This window comes from Pinus tabuliformis, chromosome 6 (assembly GCF_031772625.1).
Source record: "Pinus tabuliformis cultivar Carrire ecotype Pingquan chromosome 6, CPIR1, whole genome shotgun sequence".
Classification (NCBI taxonomy): domain Eukaryota; kingdom Viridiplantae; phylum Streptophyta; class Pinopsida; order Pinales; family Pinaceae; genus Pinus; species Pinus tabuliformis.
Window position 1 is genome coordinate 534,248,010 of NC_142292.1, and position 7,144 is coordinate 534,255,153.

The following is a 7,144-nucleotide window of genomic DNA, read 5'->3' on the forward strand; positions in this document are numbered from 1 at the left end:
TTATATAACTACAACAATGTTAATGGTGTTGAATATAATTTTTTTATCACATAAACTCATACAAATAATATGATAAATATTGCTACATAGAAATAGATATTCCTCATATCTTTTTCCCCGCAACATTAGATAGTGAGCAAAATGCAAAAAACTGTTACAAAATTCTAGATAATATTGTTTAAATCTATATTTTATGGTTTTACAATTATAAATTCTAAAATACTCATGAATTTTTGATTGAAGTAAATTATCAAAATTATAATTCAAATAACGACATAAAGAACTAACTAACAAGATATTTTCTTTACTCGACCTTCATAATAACGTTAAAAATATATATGTCAATTGTTTTAGTGAACAGGCATAAAATAAAAGGTTTTGTTTGGTATTATACTATTTTATACTAATATAAATATATTTGAACAAAAAAAATCCTTTAAACATAGGGGAGCAATTTAATTTGTATGTCGACATTTCAACTAAGCTAGATCTATCACTAGTTGAAAACAACAGAGTGACAATTAGCTTTCATTACCTCAAACAATCCCTACATTGCACAATCTAAACCAAGATCCATGTTTAACTCTCTATTCATCCCTCTACATTTTTATCCATTACAGATAGATATATAATTGATATAATCTCCCCCCCTTCAACTTCTATTGCTAGCAGGCAGATATTTCATGAAAACACATAATTAGTGCCCTCTGATTTCAAATATCTAGAGTTTCCTATAAGTTTTACATCAGTGATAAGTTTGTTTGTTTTTTTTACTCTTGATGGAATCAAGCATAGTAGTATACATGAAAGCACTAGCTAATAAGGTGATAGTTCCCCAAATAATTTTTAAGAACTTTTCTTCGTCTTTTTTCTATATCTTAATGAGTATCTTATATATTTTCAATGACGATATATCTTCTTTATATCGATAGCTCTATGAATATGGAACTATACAAAATAGTGTTACAATTCATGGATTAAAATCGTCACATGTAGATAAAGGTTGGAAAAAACATGTTTCGGATAGAGACAAACAATATCCTTGAGAGAATACTTAAATCTAGCATCCATTGCTTACTCTTCTACCTTATACAGGGGATGTAGAGCACCAATCATACAATCAATAGACTTAAAAAACAAAAGTTAAAAACAAAAATAAATAATAAATCTTCCATTATGCTTATTCCAAAAAACTAATTCCCAACATCTAATTCATGACAACCAATTCCTAGAAGCAAGTTCATTATTAATAAAAATTTACAATACAAAATTTAAAATTATTAATATAGTAAATAACATGAATTAAATAATGATAATGATTAGTATAATAGTATAACATAAAACAAAAATAGTGTTACAAAATAGTGTCACAATTCATGGATTCAAATCATCACATGTAGATAAAGGTTGGAAAAAACATGTTACGGACAAAGACAAACAATATAGTAATAACATGAATTAAAATTATTAATATAGTAATAACATGAATTAAATAATGAAAATGATTATTATAATAGTAAAACATAAAACATAAATAGTGTTACAAAGTAGTGTTATAATTCATGAATTCAAATCATCACATGTAGATAAAGGTTGGAAAAAACATGTTACAGACAGAGACAAACAATATAGTAATAACATGAATTAAATAATGATAATGATTAGTATACTAGTAAAGCATAAAACATAAATAATGTTACAAAATAGTGTTAAAATTGATGGATTCAAATTGTCACGTGTAAATAAAGGTTGGAAAAAACATGTTATGGACAGAGACAAACAATATAGTAATAACATGAATTAAAATTATTAATATAGTAATAACATGAGTTAAATAATGATAATGATTAGTATAATAGTAAAACATAAAACATAAATAGTGTTACAAAATAGTGTTGCAATATAGTAATAACATGAATTAAATAATGATAATGATTAGTGTAATAGTGTTTTTTTCACTTTCTAGTTCACGGATACTCGGGTCAGTGGGTAGCCGCTACATCCAGGGTTGTTCAACACTGAGTGGATGCCACCTGAAGGGCATCAACACCCCTCGGCCTATTTACTAACCTGATCCTAAGAGCTTTCGAGAATTGACCCTATGACCTCCCATCGGTGAGGCGCTTGATTTGACCGATTGAGCTAACTCTTAGGGCTTATTAGTATAATAGTGTTACAAAATAGTGTTACAATATAGTAAAACAAAAAACAAACAAACAACATAGTAATAAAATTATTAATATAGTAATAAAATGAATTAAATAATGGTAACTATTAGTATAATAGTGTTACAAATAGTGTTACAAGATAGTAAAACATAATAGTTCTCAGGTGTGGTGTGTCCAAGCGGGTAATGCTGCTATTCTATTGGTCGTAGAGGTGCTGATCAAACATAAAACAAACAAATGATATAGTAATAAAATTATTAATATAGTAATAACGTGAATTAAAATTATTAATATATTTGTATAATAGTGTTACAAAATAGTAAAACATAAAACATAAAACAAACGAACAATATAGTAATAACATGAATTCAATAATCATAATGATTAGTATAATAGTGTTACAATTTAGTAAAACATAAAACATAAAACAAACAAAAAATATAGTAAAAGCATGCATTAAATAATGATAATGATTAGTATAATAGTGTTACAAAATATTAAAACATAAAACATAAAACAAACAAACAATACAGTAATAACATGAATTAAATAATGATAATGATTAGTGTAATAGTGTTACAAAATAGTGTAACGTAATAGTAAAACATAAAACATAAAACAAACAAACAATATAGTAATAACATGAATTAAATAATGATAATTATTAGTATAATAGTGTTACATAATAGTAAAACATAAAACATAAAATGAACAAACAATATAGTAATAAAATTATTAATATAGTAATAGCATGAATTAAAATTATTAATATAGTAATAACATGAATTAAATAATGATAATTATTATTATAATAGCGTTACAAAATAGTAAAACATAAAACATAAAAAAAACAAACAATATAGTAATAAAATGATTAATATAGTAATAATATGAATTAAACAATGATAATGATTAGCATAATAGTGCTACAAAATAGTAAAACATAATAGTAAAACATAAAACATAAAACAAACAAATAATATAGCAATAAAATTATTAATATAGTAATAACACTAATTAGAAAATGATAATAATTAGCATAATAGTAAAACATAAAACATAAAACAAACAAACAATATAGTAATAAAATTATTAATCTAGTAATAACATGAATTGAAATTATTAATGTAGTAATAACATGACTTAAATAATGATAATGATTATTATAATAGTGTTACAAAATAATAAAACATAGAACATAGAACAAACAAACAATATAGTAATAAAATTATTAATATAGTAATAACATGAATTAAATAATGATAATGATTAGTATAATAGTGTTGCAAAATAGTGTTACAAAATAGTAAAACATAAAACATAAAACAAACAAACAATATAGTAATAACATAAATTAAAATTATTAAAATAGTAATAACATGAATTAAATAATGATAATGATTAGTATAATAGTGATACAAAATAGTAAAACATAAAACATAAAGCAAACAAACAATATAGTAATAGCATGAATTAAAATTATTAATATAGTAATAACTTGAATTGAATAATGATAATGATTAGTATAACAGTGTTACAAAATAGTAAAACATAAAACATAAAACATAAAACATAAAACAAAAAAACAATATAGTAATAACATGAATTAAATAATGACAATGTGATCTGGATTTAAACAAGAACGCAACAAATTACAGAGATAACCATAAACACAATGATGCAGTGGAAATAATACTTCGTTTCATTAATTTAAAATACTGAGATATGCTTACAAACAAAAATGGAAAGAAACTAGCTAGGGCAATGGTAGCTTATCTCTGAGAAGAGATGTGGTGGCTACATGCTTCTGAGCTATGTTAAAATGAGGCACGAAGACCTATTTATTGTTGAGAAACAATGTAAAACCATTCACATCCCGAAACCTAACCCTAGAAGATGAAACGCCAAATTGTGGGCCCTGTTTGGGTAAATTGGTATATCAATTTCCCAGTGTCATAACTTTGGCATACGATCTCCATTTGAAGTACACAATAGCTCATTAGAAAGAACTATCCAAGTACTACAACTTTGAGATGGGCAACATCAATCCATGGTTCCATGTTGCCCCCAGATTTCCTAGAAAACGTTGTTTAGGGCCTCAAAATGGCTCTGGAAGTTTAGGACCCAAAAAACTTCTAAAAATAGTAAATTGTGATACAATTTAAGAAGCTAAAAAACTAAAAGAGACAGTTGTGGGGGTTCAAATGGGATAGGTCGTTGGCCACTAACACCCACTTGGATCATTCCTCCCCCCTTAGGAAGCAATGATCCCCATTGCGTTGAGTTCATCCATCTGCTAAACTTGGTCCCTAGTGAGTTGTTCTGCAATCTCAGATGTGTCCAGTAATGGTGGGAGGCATGGTCGAGGGAAGTACGCATTGAATACTTGGTGCAGGCAAACCAATGGAGGAATGCTGTGCTCCAAAGCATTATTTCCCACCATCTTAGTAATGGTGTAAGGACCATGTCGGCATGGTTGGAGCTTTTGATGGGCTCTTGTAAGGTGTTCCTTCTGCAGATACAACCAGACTTTTTTGCCCACCTGAAGCTTGTGTGGTACCCCTGTGGGTGAGGAGAATTTGTTCTTGTATTCTGTCATGATTATATTCCTTTGCTACTACTGCTACGTAGGGGAACCCCTTACGGGGTTCATGGATGTGGCAACGATCTTCCCCTTGCTTTGGGATAGAACCAAACAGATGAATTTCCTAGTCTAGGAGATGAGCTTGCTTCCTTTCTTAGCAATGATCAAAGAGGTGGTAGTAGGTGGGGCTACCTCCTGTATCCTGTATAATGAATCACCGAGAGAAATAATGATGGCGCGAGGCTTTGACTCATACATGGCATGTCGCCTCCAAAAGTATGGCTGGCCTAATAATACATCACAAACATCCAAAGGTGTAACTTCACACAATACCTTGTCTGTGAAGGGCTTAATGCTGTAGGGAAGCCAACACTGGTGGCGAAATTTGAGATCTTGTCCTTCATGAAGCCACCCTATATTGTATGGAAGTGGGTGTGGTGTAGTCAGTAGGCCCAACGACTTCACGACCTCTGCTAAAATGAGGTTCTTTTGGCTGCCACTATTGACAATGAATTGCAGCAGCGAACCCTTCACCGACATCTGTGAGTGGAAAAGACGCTCCCCTTCCTCTAGATTTTCAGGCTCATTCTTCTGGATCTTGGCGGTGGCAATAGTGGCGTTGGGATCCACATCAATGATCTACTTCCCTTTGCCATTCCCCTTGTCAGGTTTTGGCTCAGGCTTAGAACATGCATCTGATTCGAAAGCCTTCAACTTTCCCACCAGCGACTGCTTGGTCTGACACTCACTTTTGTTATGAGTGGGACTCTTGTGGAACTCACACCACTTTCTTGTGTCCTTCTTTGACTTCATGGTGTTGTTCTTTTCTTGCGGCTTCGACGGGCTGTCTTGGGTCACCCTGCCTTGGCTTTGTCCTTTGGGCTTTGGATCTACAGATCCAAAGTCTCGCTTCTTCTGTTTGAACTTTTGCTCGATTTTGACAGCGTATCGGTATGTTGTGCTGAGAGAGGAGATGTTCAGGAACTCCATCTCTTCTTGGATGTATCTATGTAGGCAACCACGGTATTTGAGTACCAAATGTAGCTGAGATTCCTTGATACCCAACTGTGTGCGAAGGGTCTGAAAAATGTTTGTGAACTCCGACACATCTTGGTCCCTTCCCTACTGCAGTGTGGTCCATTTGATGTATTTATCCTCATATATTGTGACAGGATAGTACTACTCCTTGACGACATCCGTAAATGAATCCTAGGTGGTTGGGGCTAGAAATAGTGAGCCAATATTTTCATCCTTATGCTCGCAGTAGGTTTCCTACTAGTCCTTGACATGGGGGGTTGCTTTGAGAAGATCGAAAACAATATTTTCCCGACTCAAAAATTCATGAACAGAAAAATAACCCTCTAGTATATTTAACCATTTGTCTACGACATCTGCATCTATTTGACCCTCGAATATGGGGATTTCAAAATTAACTTGTACCTTAAATGGTGTGGCATTTCCAGAGTAGCTACTGGAACCTGATGCATCGCCTTTGGGTAGATGCTGAAGGATCTACGCAAAGCTATCCATCATCGCATTCCTTTATTGCTCAAGGGCTTATTCGAGCAATATTTTTATAGGATCTCCTGCCCCCTCATCTTTCTTCTCATCCACCATGCGAGGCCGTCAGGATTTTTGAGACTAGTCTTGCAAAATTTCGATCAATTCAAGCCCTAACTCCTTATATCCCAACCTCATTGGGCACATGAAAAGAAAAACAAAGAAAAAGTAGACCACTCCGATACCATTGATCCAGATTTAAATAGAAACGCAACAAATTACAGAGATAACCATAAACAAAAAGATGCAGTGGAAATAGTACTTCATTTCATTAATGTAAAATACTGAGATATGCTTACAAACAGAAATGGAAAAAAAACCAGCTAGGGTGATGGTAGCTTATCTATAAGAAGAGATGTGGCGGCTACATGCCTCTAAACTATGTTACAATGAGGCTCGAAGGCCTATTTATTGTTGAGAAGCAATGGAAAACCCTTGACATCTCGAAACCTAACCCTAGAAAATGAAATGCCAAATTGTGGGCCTCGTTTGGGTAAATTGGTAGATCAATTTCCCGGGGTCGTAACTTTGGCATACGATCTCCGTTTGATGTGTACAATAGCTCATTAGAAAGATCTATCTGAGAACTACAACTTTGGGAAGGGAAACATTTTGCACCTAGACTTCCAAAAAAACGTCATTAAGGGCCTCAAAACGGCTTTGGGAGTTCAGGACCCAAAAAATTGCTAAAAATACTAAATTGTACTATAATTTAGGAAACTGAAAAACTGAAAGAAACAAGTGTGGGGGTCCAAATGGGATAGGTGGGTGGCGACCAACACCCACCTGGATCACAATAATTAGTATAATAGTGTTACAAAACAGTGTTACA